Source organism: Meles meles, chromosome 3, assembly GCF_922984935.1.
Source record: "Meles meles chromosome 3, mMelMel3.1 paternal haplotype, whole genome shotgun sequence".
NCBI classification, from domain to species: domain Eukaryota; kingdom Metazoa; phylum Chordata; class Mammalia; order Carnivora; family Mustelidae; genus Meles; species Meles meles.
This window is the reverse complement of record NC_060068.1, coordinates 143,285,411-143,300,583: the sequence shown is the minus strand read 5'-3', so window position 1 is coordinate 143,300,583 and position 15,173 is coordinate 143,285,411. Positions and strand designations below refer to the sequence as shown.

The window sequence follows — 15,173 nt, the reverse complement described above, 5'->3', positions numbered from 1 at the left end:
GACTTAGAACAGTGGGTCTCAACAGAGACAACTAGGAGACGTCTTTGGTTGTCATGGCCCTTATGCAAAGGCATCTAGTGGGTGGAGATCAAGGTGCTGCTAGACATTGTGCAACACACAGCACAGTGTCCCACAACAGAGAGTTACCTGGTCCCAAATGTCCATAGAGCCATGGCTGAGAAAACCTGATCTCGAAAAAAAAAGTCCTCTGAGCTGGCTGAAAGCAGATGTTAGTTGAGGAACAGAGACAAGGTGACAGACACGAGTCTGAGCTCTCAGAGAACTGTCCACTGCAGCTGCCACTGGGCTTGAGGCTGGGTCAGGGGGATGGGGAATGGGACTTGAAAAACCACCTGCTAGCACCTGCTAGAGGAGAGATGAGAAGACTGGAGTGGAAACGGCTCTAGAGAGGAAGACCATGCACTTCTAATGAGGATGACCAGGCAAGGTGTCCCGGGGAGGTATGTGACTGAAGACCTCAGGGAAATCAGTGTTCCAGCTACTGAGTCATTATGCTCGGCCCCAAAACCACTCCTCTAGGCTTGGCTTTGTAAGGATGCTGCAAACGAAATATCAGCTTTGTATGGGGCGCCAACTGGGCTTCTCCACCAGGGGGCGCTGCAGAAGGATGGACGTCTAGGAGAAGGCACAGGGCCTTGCTCCTCCTGCTGGCACCATCCCTGCCAGTCTTCTTCAACCTGGCAGCTGAGTCCAGTTCTCAGTCTAACTCTTGCATAAGCAGCTTCACGGCAGCCCCTGAAGGACGACAGCGCCAGCTGGCCAGCGCCTCCTCTTCAGAGGTCTCTGTGTCTGCTCTGCTCTGTGGGGTCCCTCCTCTAAGTTTCTGTTCCATCTGTTTGCTGTCTTGTCCTCTCAGCCCTGGAAGCAGTAGTTGCTTCGGACACAGCTCGCGGCACTGAGGAAGTAAGCTGGGCTCCAGGAACCACTTTCCATAATCACATACATTGTTTCATTTGTATCATTTACTCTTCTCAACTCTAAGTGGTACCTACAATACTTAAACCCATTTTATAGATGAGAAAACCGAGGCTCAGAGAAGCGAAGTGTTTGAGAGAAGGCCACAGTGTCTGTGATGCTTGACCTCAAAACTCTTAACCCTTTACCCTGTTTGTGGCCAGTAAGTAACTTTCACAGGCCATCAAGGGCACCCCCCTCCCACACCAAGTTCATGTGAAGAGGGTGTCCTGGATGAAAATGAAAACTGATACACATGATCACATTAGAAAATGTGCTTCCACGGGGTGTAGGCACGTCTCTCCAGCAGCCTTTCCTCTATCTCTCCTAAGCGTCTGCTTCTCATGTGCCCTTGAGCAGATAGTTCGGGAATGACTAGAGAAGAGGTGTGGAACTGGAGTGGATGTTGCAAGTGGAGGTTCCCTTTACCCAGAGCACAGCTGAAGGGCAGTAGCCTTTTGAGAGATGGGGGTCGGCAGAAGGACATGCTTTCTAGTTACAACACGTGTGTGGGGAGGGTCCTCACCATAGTGTGGTGGGTGGCACACACAGGATGGAGGAACCAGTCTGACACTTCAGTGGTGGAACCGTTTGAGAGGCTGTGTGTCTGCAGTGGAGTCTGGCCCGAAGAGGTACTCTCTGGGCTTGGGTGTACATTCCCAGGTCTCCATGAGATACAGATCTTTAACTTGATGTTTTCACTTTCATGGTCTATGAGTATTTAAGCAGATCGGGGGACATCAGGACAGCCACGTTATGAACCCACACTGCGTTGGGAATTCAGATCCCACACTTGCATGAGGTCCACCCTGATGTCGCACCAACAGTGGCAAGTTTTAGGTTTTGTCTCTGCAAGTAGGACGCATGAACCTCCAGCAGTCTGTAAGTATATTCATGGGGATCTACACATCCCCAGTTTGAGGACCAGTGGGGAAAAGGAAGCACACGATCCTTCAGACAACAGAACAGCCTTCAAGCCCTGACGCAACCATCTGCTGGTTGTGTTGCTGGTCAAGGAGGTCAGTTCCACCTACCTCACAGCTTCTTTGTGATGATAAAATTACCATCTCTAAAGGGCTTAGCAAAGGGCTGGACACATAGTAGATACTGGTATCTTCACTGTTAAGGGAACCAAGGTTCAGAAAAATATGACTTTCCTAGGGTCCAAGAAGTAGTTACACGCGGGATGGTTAAGAATACAAACTCTTGGGGCGCCTGCGTGGCTCAGTGGATTAAGCCGCTGCCTTCGGCTCAGGTCATGATCTCAGGGTCCTGGGATCGAGCCCCGCATCGGGCTCTCTGCTCGGCAGGGAGCCTGCTTCCCTCTCTCTCTCTCTCTCTGCCTGCCTCTCTGCCTACTTGTGATCTCTCTCTGTCAAATAAATAAATAAAATCTTTAAAAAAAAAAAGAATACAAACTCTTAATGCCTAAGTAAATCCTGGCTCTGACGCTCACTAACTCTGGGAATTACTACAATTCACAGGGTTGTTGTGAGCATTAGATGAGGTAATGCACACAAAATGCTTATTAGAATAGTGATGGCCAAGTAGTAAGCACTCCATAAATGTTAATGAGCGCTGTTGCAACTTGACATTGGACATAAAACTTGAAGTCGGTTCTTGATCGCTGATTCGGTGCAGAAATCCATTCTTTAGTAATTGATCAGACATTTGTTCACCTAGCAGTTGATTACAGAGCCAAAAGAAACCTTCATGATGGGTTTACAGATAAAGAAAGAGCCCCAGAGACAGCCTGTCATCTGTCAGAGTGGCAACAGCCTCTCGGTTCGGTTTGGTTTATGATCTTACTTGGCGTTCTGCAGCTGTGCCGGGTGGAACGCAGACCCCAGATGTGTGGGTGTAAACCTGGGCAGTTTCAAGTCCAGATAAAAAAACTCATGGCTGTTTCCCAAGCAACGGCGAGGCAGGAGGGAGCTCCCTTCAAGCTGGGTTGCTTCCCCCTCTTAGCATTAATTTACTCAAACATGAAGGGAGCCACATTAGGTTTGGTAATTACCTGAGTCTGCAATTCATTCACTGAACAATTAGCATCGCACTTAGAGCAGCTTGGATGCAATAATTAGTCGCATAATAATAGCCCCCTCAGCCTGCCCAGCCTGGCATTTTAAGGAAATGATTAGACTTTATTCCACGTCACCCCAGCGCTCCCCCGGCATGGCGGTGCTCACATGGGGTGCCTGCCAGAGGTTTTAATTATTAAAATAGAACGTGCATGGGTTAAAGGGATTCAACCCTAAGGCAGAGCTTCCTGCTGGCGCCCCAACTCCTGGGAACAGAGATCTCACATGGGGCGTTTTCTTGATGTTGGGAAGAATGAGACTTTTAGGTCCTTGGCCTTTTTCATTCGGCCACTTATTTATTTAAAAACAGGGGCACCTGGGTGGCTCAGTGGGTTAAGCCTCTGCCTTCAGCCCAGGTTATGATCTCAGGGTCCTGGGATCGAGCCCCACGTCGGGCTCTCTGCTCAGCGGGGAGCCTGCTTCCCCCTCTCTGCCTGCCTCTCTGACTACTTGTGATCTCTCTGTCAAATAAAACAAACAAACAAACAAACAAACATATTTTCAGTGTCTACCACTGTTCAGCAACTGTGCCACGCCCCGAGACACGAGGGTGGTGAAGAAAATCCGCACAGTCTCTGTCCTTCTGGAGCGAGCCCACAGCGTGGCGCGGGAGACCCACAGTCAGACGCAAAGTCACAGCCACAAGAGGTGTTGAAACAGGATATTTGGGCTTGCCGTGAGACCATGTCACAGGGACACAGGTGAGGCTGTGCATCAGGGTCTTGTGGGCCGGGAAGCGGTGGAGATGAGAACCGAAGGGTAGGGAGGGGTTCAGCAGGCCAGGGGAGAGGGAGGCTGGCAGGAGGACCACTGCCACTGGGTGGGTGGGAGCTCTGAGGGTCAAACAGGCTGCGGGTCAGTCTAAGATGAGCACAAAGACGCAGTGAGGCTCGGCACACCATGGGTGGCTTCACTCAGCCGAAAGCCACGGAAAGCTGGCCACGGCTGTAAGCAGAGCAGGTGCACAAGGACTTCACGTCTGGAAGAACATTCTAGCTGTGGTGTATAGAATGGACTGGAATGAGGCTGGAGCAGGAACCCAGAGGTAATTTAGGAGGCGTATTAGCTTCCTATTACTTCCGTACAAACAGCCACAAATTCGTGGACTTAAAAGAACACAAATTAATTACCTTACAGTTCTGGGGATCAGAAGTCCAAAAATGGGTCTCACTGGGCTACAGTCAAGGGATGGGGTCGAGCTGCATTCTTTCTGGAGGCTCTAGAGGAGAAGCCCATCCCGTAACTCTTGCGAGAAGGCTGAGGGCTGCGTGCAAGGCCTGGTTTATGGCCGCCCCGCCCTGCCCTCTGCTTGCATCGGCACACCCCCTCCATTGAAGACCTCCTGCCTCTCGTCGTAAGGGTGCTTGTGAGTACAGGGGGCCTCGTGGACAACCATCTCCCCATCTCAAGATGCATAGCTCAATCATATCTGCGAAGTCCCTTTGGCTGCGCAAGGTGGTAGATTGTCAGGATCTGGGGGTTAGGACGTGGGCCTCTTGGGACAGCCATTATGTCACGTGCCACACGATTCTCAAGGTGTCCAGAGGTGGCTCAGAGATGTGGGATGGGACAAGTGGGGGTGTTGAGAAGTCAGGTTCAGGATATGTTTATCTTGAAGGGTCTGCTTATGCCTCACCCATGGGGGCAATAGGGGCATTTGGCGTTTGAGGCACAGCAGGAGCGAGGTGAAGGCAAGGAGACAGGACTGAGCGCAGCGTAGTGTGCTTTCTGGAGGGAGGGCGGAAGTTCTAAGACTATGTCCTATATGGTGAGTTGAGAGCGCTGGGACATGAGGCCGAAAGGAGGGTGAGGTGGCATTATTGGGGATCTTAAAAGCTGGGCTAAGGAGGTTGGGCTGATTCCTTAGGTGATGGAGATGGAGATGAACACTGACTGCACCGTGGGAAATGGGAGGGAGGGTCAGGGCACTGAAACCGGCGTGGAGGCTCCCTCGTCTGCGAAAGTTGAGGTCATGAGCAAGGCTGGTAGCAGTGAAAGGAGAAAGAGGACTTTGCAGAGAGTAATGGGAAGGACGCCATCATGCATGGCACATGGGGACCCACTATGAAGGGTGCCCCAGTGAGCCTGAGTCTAGATGGGGCAACTAAGTGGATGCCATTCACGAGGGGGCCCCCGACCACCCAGAACCTTCTCTTCTCCGGTAGAGACACCTCCAGTTCCTCAACATTCCTCACAGATCAGAGTTTTTACTCTCCTCAGCTTCTTGGTTGTTCCACTCTGGACTAGCTTACCTTTGTAAGGTGGCTAAGGGTCCCGGGCCTCAGGCTCTCCCATTGGTTATGTATCAGGGGAGTCAGGATCAAAATCCACATTTATGGTCCAGGTGTCTATTTTCATACAGGTATGTATAACTATTCCGAAACAGGGAGGGTTTCCTTTAAGTCTGCTCCCCTCACACTCCCACCCCATACTTTCAGGGGCACAGAATCTCCTAAATGTGCTTCTTCACCATAAGATGCAGCTGTGGCACCCAGCCCCTGTCTCCCACAGTCTGAGGCACGATCCCCACCCCGGCAGTAGGCCCTCCCTGGTCCCAGTGGAGGCCAAAGCTAGAGCATTCCTCTTCCATCTCCAGAGAAGACGTGACTGGGGACGACGTCAAGACACCGTGTCAGGCTCTTACTGCTTGAACAGAGAATGGGTGGGGCTGGCTGAGGGAGCCGGGTTTGGCCCGTGTGTTCACAGAAGCAGAGAAAGGTGGTCCAGAAAGAGAAAAGACTGAAGTTGATGCGTAGTACAAAGCAAGCCAGAGATTATGGCCTCTGAGAGATGAAAAGAGGAATGCCAATCCCTGAAAGCACTCCATTCCTTATTTCAGCCCCAGGAAAGACCAGTAAACTTCCTGCTCTGGGGTGTCTGTATCTCTCCAATAGATGTCTCTTTTTTGTTTTTCTTCAGGAAGCATGAATGGATTTACAGCCTGTGGTAGATACTATGAATTATGTATTTTAAAGCCAGTGCCCAAACTCTCTTCTTTCTTCCTGACAGGGGACGTCTCTCAGTAGAGGCAAAAGTGCTTGACGCATTGCAGCCGAGGGCTTGGCCAGTGATCTTCTCCTGTTGGACAGGACCCGAAGGTCTGCTAGGGGAGTCTGCTGAAAAATGTTTTCATCCTGAATGAAAGACAAGTGCAAGAAGAGTCTGCCTTATCTTTGAGCGTTTGATGATGGCTATGCTTTTTGAGAAGAATGCAGTGTTTGGAGCTGTTGCAGCTATTTTGTGACCATAAGAGCATCATCCCAGGATGAAAACTAACAGGTTGAGAATGGCAGAGTGGAAAGATAAAAAGGATACAAAGCATCTGGGTCCTCCATGCTGCTGTTGACTTAATGGATTAACCAACCCCGAAACTACCCAGCTCTGGACTTTCTATCTTGTATAAATGATCTCCTTGTGTAAGTTAATTTTAGTTAGGCGTTGCAGATTGTCCTTGTAGGCCAAAGTATTCTGAATGATGTGATGTCCATGCTCCCTGTCTTTCATGTCTACAGACACTTCCCAAATTCTGCCACATTGAAATCCTACCTCTCCTTAAAGACCCAGTTCAGTGCCCATGAGGAGGCCTTCCAGAAGCCTTCTACACTATCCATCAGCATTTAGTGTCTGTAGAAATACAAATTATCTGTTAATGTCAGGTGTTTGATTGGACATATCTCTCGCCTCCTAACACTCCTGAAAGGGAAGGTCCCTATCTTATAAGAGGTAACGATCTTTCAGTCCTCTATACCAGACCCTGCACTAAGTGCTTGGAAAATAATATTGCATTTAGTGCTTACAATGACTCTATGATGTCAGTGCTATTATTTTATATATCTCCATTTCACAGATATGGAAACTGAAACTCAAAGAGCTTTAGACTTGCCAGAGGTCATTTACGCTGCAATGGGCAATGCCAGGATTCAAATCCACACGTGTTAGAATCCGGAGCCCTTTTTGCTGTTAGTAATTCCCAACCTTATTCCTTCTTAGTCTTTACTCTAGAGCTCACGACACCTCCCACAGAGTGCAGAGTATCATGGAATCCATAGAAATGGAATGCACTGAATGCATTACAGAATGAGACAGTCCTCCCTGGCATTGCTTGGCATTTATATTGATTATGGAGGACGTTGGCAGGTCTTCTGTCCCTGGTCCTCACATGGCTCTGTGTGTTGCTCTGCTCAGATAATCTCTGCCTCTGTGATGTGCTTTTCATCTTTTACATTCCATGCCATAGCTTCTTGGGGGGGGGTCCCCTCCACATTTGGAAATGGCCCTGCCTGTGGGTAGTTTTGGTTCTCAATCTCTCCATGGGAAGGAGACTGAGAAAGCTACCTTAGCACAAAAATCGCATCATGGGCTGGGGTTGTCCCCATGGAAACAACCCGGCAGAGAAGCTGCGAGTCTGAAGATGAAGAAAGCCATGTTTTCCAGCTGGCAGACGATGGAAGGTATTATGGACTAAAGGCATCCCACCCCAAATATGTCTCTAACTCCCAAGAGCATGGTACTTGCAGGTGGGGCCTTTGGGAGATAATTAGGTTTAGGGGAGGTCTTGAGAGTGGGGCAGCCATGAAGGGATTAGTGCGCTTATAAGAAGAGGAAGAGAGACCATAGCACCTTCTCTCTCTCTTCCTCCCTCCCTGGTTCTCTCTGTCATGTGAAGACTCGGTAAGAAGATTACCTGTCTACAGGACAGGAAGATGATTCTCATTGGGAAACGAATCTGCTGGCTCCTTGATCTAGAAATTTCCAACCCCTAAAACTGTGGAATAAATGTTGGTTAAGCCATCCAACCCATGACAGTTTGTTATGGCCGCCCGAGCAGACTAGTACTGGAGATCTTAAGGAGCCAAAGCACAAATGTGCAGGGAGGGAGAAGGAAACAACAGGCTATGTTAGAGAGAGGGGACCTTTTGTCTTTAAGAGATTAATTCAGAAAAACCCGAGGCATCAAGAGAAAATAAACGACCAGAGGGGTGAGAGTCAGTGGGTGCTTCTGTGAATCTTTTACTAACACTTCATTTATCTAGAGGTCAAGCATCCAGTGACCTTACCTATCCAGAGACCTGACTGAGAGGTTTTTATTTGTTCTTCTTGAAGGCCTCTGAATCATTGGAGTAGTTGCCGCAAGTGCGCTGGTTTGTCTTAGCCCTCCTTGGTTTTTCACTCAGAGAATATTGACACTGGGTTTGTGTGTAACTCTAAAAAGTTTGGTTCTTCTTCCACACATGGCAGATCAGAGCTCGCTAGAGCGGGACAGACAGGCTGCCACACAAAAGGACAGTGGATGTGTGCAAAGAGCAAAGAAACATAAGAAAGTTGACAGAAATTGACCCAGTGAAGCCAACAGCGGCCACTTGCTGAAGACGAAAATGTTTCAATCCATCTCTCTAGGCTGTGACTGTACTAGGATGCCTTAATACAGGAAAGCCAAAACAACAGCTTTGAATAAAGTGGCTCCAAAATCTGATTCGATACTGGGGAATCCAAATAAAGTCTGTAGTTCCACGACTACTGTTGGGAAAATGCTAATTTTCCAGCTTTGATCAACTATCCATGGTTGTGTAAAATGTTAGCATTGGGGAAAGCTGTGTGAAAGGTGTACAGGAACATTCTGTACTATCTCTGGACTGTTCTTCCACAGATATAAATGTGTTTCCAAATAAGATGCTAATAAAACACTATCAAAAATCGCCCTCATCCTGATTTGGTCACAGTCACTTGTTTAAGAAAGATGAAGGGTGGCGCGCCTGGGAGATGCCGTCGGTGAAGCAGCTGACTCTTGAGTCTGGAGACGGTCGTAATGTCAGTGTTGTGGGATCCAGGCTTGTGTTGGGCTCACACCCAGTGAGGGGTCTGCCGGAGAGTCTTCCTCCCTCCCCTCGGCCCCTCCCCCCACTCGCTCTCTCTCAAATACATAGATAAATCTTTGAAAAAAAGGAAAGAGGAAAGAGTTCACCACTTATAGCGAGGAGAGACAGGATGAATGGGGACCTGGGATGACCCAGATGACAGAAGTTCCGAGGACCATGATTTCACGGGGTGAATCCAGCTCCGGCAGGGGCTCATCTCCCAGAGGCCCAGGGAAGGCTGTGCTCCCAGAACAGGGAAGAAGCCCCAAACAAAATCTAAAAATTAAAGAATAGAAAAAGAAAGAAAGCCCCCAAATCATATATTTCTCCAGCCTTCAGATCAATAGCAGTCGAGGTCCAGAAGGAAGTCTGGGCGTGGCGGGTTTCTGGCAACAATTGTGACGTTTCCCTGTCAGGTGACGTGTCCGTGGGACAAGCGGGTCCAGTGAAGACAGAAGAACAGGCAGAGACCAAGGACATGGTGTAGGGAGAAGGGACGAGACAGACACAGACAGACTCAGAACACAGACAGTGACAGACTTACAGAGTCAGACAGGAACTGGTCTATTGCAGAAGAGCAGGAGGAAGCCGGAGACAGGGGAGCAGCCGCTTTTAGTTGAAACAGAAAACAGCCACAGATGAGGGACAGCCAAGCAGAAGTTGAGAAAGAAAAAAGAAAGAAAACACAGAGGTTAGTGGACAGGGGGCCTTAGCCTAAAGGACTGTGCCAGCAGTGTCGAAGTGCCTTTAGGGAGGATAAAGCGGGGAGCATAATTATTGCACGGCATGGTTGCGTCACACTGTCTAGAAAGCACTTTACTAGTTGGCATCTCATGTGGGTCTCACAGCAATCTGGGAGGGTCACTGTGCAGGAGACCCCCTGAAGTTACCACAGAAGGTCACAGACCTAAAGAGCACGGTCTCCTGTCCACAGGTACCCAGGAGCGAACAGGGCTGAAAGCCACGTGTTCCGAGTCAACCTTGCACCGTGATGGGTCTCCAGGACGCACAGACAGCCACCCCCTACTCCCGCCTCCCCTTCCTCTTCCTCATCACTAGCCCCCATTTCCTGAGTCCTTATGGCTGCCAGGTCCCATCCTGCATTTCTTATGTGAACGAGGAGTGACCCCATGTCATATTCACCACCACCTGGGAGGCAGGGCATCCTGTCCCCGTTCTCTGATGAGGAACGGAGGCTTTGAGGCAATGTGACCAAGGTAATCTGGTGAGCAAGAGGGAAAACACGGCTCAACCCCCAGGGCCTGACTCAGAAGCACACACCTTTAAACTGCGAGCATCTCCAATCTGAGCCTCGCTTCTAAAATCCTGGACTTCCTGTTCACATCCCCCAGGTCCCACCGCCTCGTCCCGGCTCCCATCAGACTCTGAGCCAGGAAAGCAATGAGGCTTTTTTTTTTTTAACTGAGCTCTGGGTCCCATTCTAAGAAGGAAGAGCTGTCCGTGTCTCCCTCCTGTTTCCCAGAGACACCCGAACCCCTGTACTAGGAAACCCCACCCAAATATCTATCCCCTTCTAGGCTCTAAAAGGCTCTCTTAACTCTGCCCATGTCCCCCGCTAGCAAACATCAAGTTGCACTTTAGATGAGACAAGCAGTCAAGAGAAAGCCAGGATCCCGCACTTAAGATTTCTAAGGGCAGTCTGATAAAATGATTCGCCATAAGGTTAAAAAGCACAGAACATACCCTCTTCAGCTCTCCTCTCTCTTCTTTAGGTCATCCCCTGTGATAGGTCTCTGTCAAAGAATCTTTGAAAATATCGTTGGGTAGATATGGCCGCTTCCTCCATTCAGCTATCTCTGCCAACGTCAACATGATAACGCCTTTCCTTCTTGTAAACAGACATTGCACTTCCTGCTTCTATAATTTATTTGACAATATAAGCTGCCTTGTGACAGCCCTTGATGTAGTTTAATGAAGTGCAACCTATACGTGCGAGTACCTGGTATGTTTCCCGATAAATTACCAGCTGCGGCTTATTCATCTTACTGATCATTGTTCGCTAGGCAATGCTGATTGAGAGTCAAACGTCCAGAATTCTAATCTCAGCCCCACTGCTCAGTTGCCCCTCAACCTTGGACCTCCCCATGTCTCACGTTCCTCACCTGTACCCCCAGAAATCACTGAACATAGCACAGGGAGTGTTAACGGACACAAAGCACGCTCACCACGTGCACGGGGCTCAGTCAATACGAGCAGGCACTACTCTCGGCAAACTTTCAGTTAACGACGTGCTTAAATGGCAACTCGGACCCTCAACTTTTGCTTCCTTCAACTGGTTCTCTCCAGCTCTTCGTTAGCACCATGACGTGTCTCCCAGTCCTTCACTAACAAATCTCTCTAGGGCTTACTGTGGGAGCATTCTGAATATTCTGTGAAATTCTTCAATTTCAACAATACACAGGCTGGTGTGAAAATGTGGGAAATTAGGAAACTTTCATTAGGCCATAAGTAATCAGTTGAAGACTTAAATGTCTGGGTATTGGTTTGCCTGACATGCTTCTCTGGAAGTCAGACTATCAGAACCCAGGGGCTCAAATACCGGAAGCCATGGTGCGTTTTATGCAGGAGGAGCGGAAATCACCCCTTCTCTCTGGGTCCTCCACCCCCAGTCCTACTGGTGTAGGGCTGGGATTACTCACAGGATAATAGAACTGTAAACTGTACAAATAACTAATACTTGGGGGAGTGTGTGTGTATGTGTGTGTGTGTGTGTGTTTATGTCCTCAATCTTCTCATTAAAATTTTAACTACTCTTACACATTTATTTATAATTTTTTCCTTTTAAATGCAAGCCACAATACTGTTTTTCTTGACTATAACACTTAAGGAGTCCAATGCATGAACTTTTGGACAGGCAATGTGTGGGGAAGTTTATAAACATGTCTGAACATAGCAGATGCCAGCCAAAAAAACAAAAGAAAAAAACAAAAAATTTTTCTTGTGAAAATCTTAGACTAGAATGTAATTCTTAACACTTTTTCACACTGCCTGATCCTTAAAAATGGGAGATGATATTACACCCTGAAGTAAGGTTAAGATGAAATTTAAAATATGAATAGGAAATAAAAATTTAAAATTTAGATTTAAATAAAAATAAAAATTTAGATTACCAGAAATTTTATCATTTATATTGAAAGACCTTATCAACTGTCCCCTGTCCACGTCAACCTTGCTGGGTTAACAGGACAGTCTTCCTGGGACCTCCCACTGTTTTCATTCTCACCGGCTGGAGCGATCACCTAAAACCACGTCCAATCAGGTCTGTTTTTTTTTTTTTTTAATAAGATTTTATTTATTTATTTAACAGACAGAGATTTCAAGTAGGCAGAGAGGCAGGCAGAGAGAGAGAGGAGGAAGCAGGCTCCCCGCTGAGCAGAGAACCTGATGCGGGGCTCGATTCCAGGACCCTGAGATCATGACCTGAGCCGAAGGCAGAGGCCCAAACCCACTGAGGCACCCAGGCGCCTCTCAGATCCGTTTTTATTTACAGAGATTGTTTCTTACGTTTGTACTGCAGGCCGTGATCTTGCAAAACCCCTTTGACGTCCATTATTTTTATATTCACCACACACCATGAGGTGGTGTGAAGATCTGAATGAAAAAACAGGTCCCTTGTCCCCTTCTTCTGCCGAGACAGTGGGGGAGACTTTAAATTATCACACTAGACCATGCTCCCTGGCCAGGCTTACCTTTCTTAAGCATGTTCAGTCCAGACACGGCCTCTGCTGGGAGCTCAGGACAGACCCAGCAAGACGCACGAGGCGGGCTGCCTTGGCTGCTCTTCAGATGGGACGTGACCGGCCAGGGATTGGTCGGCGGTTAGCCAGCTGCCTGGCAGCAGGTACTAACGAAGCTCAAAGCCAAGCAAACAAGGCTCGGTGGCAGACAAAGAGACGGGCCTGGTCGGGAGCTGGGATCCTGGAATAATGGCTTGGAGTGCTTGGAAACACCCCGGAGAGCTCCTGCAACCTGCTTGGACATTCTGAGGTCCCTGTCTTCTCTGATCAGCTCCACTCCTGCCACTCTTAGAGGAACGCTTACTTAAAAGTGATTATTCACAAATATTGTGTTAGTATCCCGACATCATTGCCATAGGCTCATATGAGAAGACCCCAACAGGCTCAACACAGAGACCCACAGGGCTGCCTTCCCTGGGCGGGGAGGTTGTCTTGCCCTCCTGCTGCTCAGACTGACGGTTCTGTGTCTCCCAGACAACGGGTGGGGAACAAGTTACATGCTGTTGCTGCCGCCAGGCAGACGCAGGTCCTGAGCTGTCCCTAGCGGGGCAACGCCCCTTCTACAAAGTACCCTTTCAGTTCTTCTGCCCTATGCGTCAGGGGCAATGCTGAAGCTCCTTACAGGTCATTTTCACGACTTCTGCAAAGACAGCCTCAGGGAGCATGATCTTCCACACCGTCCAGCAACGGAGTCTGTTTGCATCTATGGCCTTAACGAGAATCTGAGCTAACGTGGAATTACGGCTCACATTGGTCAGAAATGACAGGGGCCCTTCCATGAGCGAACTTGGAGACATTCCCTATTTCTAGTCCTGAGCTCACTCTCACGATATCTACCGCTCTGATCTTAACAACCTGCTTTACACATCACTCCGAGGGCACGCTTTGCTCAGATGTGTTTTGGCTTTTGGCCAGAACCAAATACAATACAATACACATCTGACCACAACAGCTCTGTTGTCAAAAATGTGCTGATTTCCCCTCTCACGCTTCCCCATGGCAGGTAGCTCGGCTGGTCCCTAGTGGCAGACTGAAGTCTGGCACATCCTGAAGCCAACTGTCCTGAATGGAACTATTGGGAAGGTGGGTGCTGGCGGCTGTTGATGAATTTCACTCTCGGCAGCATAAACAATGAGGTCCTAAAGGGGGGGTTGTGTTTGTTTGCTCAGGGCTTTTTCCATTAGGCTTGGTCATCCGCGGTTGGCTGGTTACATATGCAGTCCTAAGATCAAATGGCTGGAATCCAATTATCCCAGCTTCCTGTCTGCAGAGCCTTGCCAGGGAAGAACACAGTCATGTTTGCCTGTCTTGTTAGGCTCCCAGGACTCAAAGTATATCATTTGGAGAAAACTAACAAACAACAGATCCTCAGATGTTTTATGGGAGAGGCAGCATGGTGTGGAGAGAGGACAGGCTGGTCCAGAATGCAAAATCTACACTCGCCCTTATTCTCCCTCTTCCTGGCTCAGCATCTAGCCCTTTGCTTCCCTGAGTTCAGCTCCTTAGTTATTAGCGGGGGATGGTAACACCAACTGCTGGGTTGTTGGGAGCTTCTGGTAGGATGATGTAGGTGGTCATGGAGACTGTAGTAACAAGGGTAGCTGACATTTACTAGTACCTTCTGTGAGAAGGGCACCGTACTAGGTGCTCAAGAGATGCTGTCTTCATTTAATACTTGCAAACACCTTTGGAAAAGTTGGTGATGATGGCCATATGATTTTAATAGCAACGGCTAACATTTATTTCTTCAGTGTTTACCCTAGACCATCCTCTAGTCTCAGGTTCATATGTACGCCGTACATCATGAGCAGTAAGTGTTGTTATCACTGCTTCCCGACATCGGAGGAAAGTTAGAGACAGAAGTTGGCTAATCTGCTCAAGATTGTGCTGCTGGGAAGAGGCCACAAGGAATCAAACAGGCATCCTGATTGTAGAGCAGGAGTTGTAAACTTCTCCTATACAGGGCTAGATGGAAGTACTTTAGGTCATCGTATTATTACAGGGCTGACTTCCTCAGGCACGCAGGTCCTATCGTCCTCATACAGTCTCTGTTGCATACCCTTCTTCTCCTATTTCACTTCGTTCTTTTTCTGTTTGGTTTTATGTTGTTGATTTTTTGCTTATTTTTACACCCTTTGCAAAAGTGAAAACCACTCTTAGCTCAAGGGTGACAAGAAACAGGCCGATGGTTAGACGCAGCCCATAGTAGTTTGTTGACGCTTGTTCTAGAAAGAATTTTACTTTTACAAATAAAAAAACCAAACCTCAAGTGGTTAAGTTCCTGATGTTAAGATTCGAATCCAGTTTGTGTGCTTCCAGAAACTGTCAACAGCTTTCATGGGTGCTTTTAAAATGGAAGATATTCTCACTGAGTTAGGGATGTTGGACTCAACCCAGTCAATTTCCAAAGAGAACAGTCATTTTCCTCTTGGAACAGACTTAGGAACAAGCCAGAAGTCTGAGATTTGGCAGACCCAGAGCAGAGGACCATGCCCGACACACAC

At 48.4% G+C, this 15,173-nt stretch overlaps 1 protein-coding gene across 1 annotated transcript in view; it reads right to left on the bottom strand.

Moving 5' to 3' along the window:
• Positions 1 to 15,173, bottom strand: part of HTR4 (5-hydroxytryptamine receptor 4) — a 188,683-nt gene that overhangs the window by 7,699 nt on the left and 165,811 nt on the right. The gene's annotated exons all lie outside the window — the stretch shown is intronic.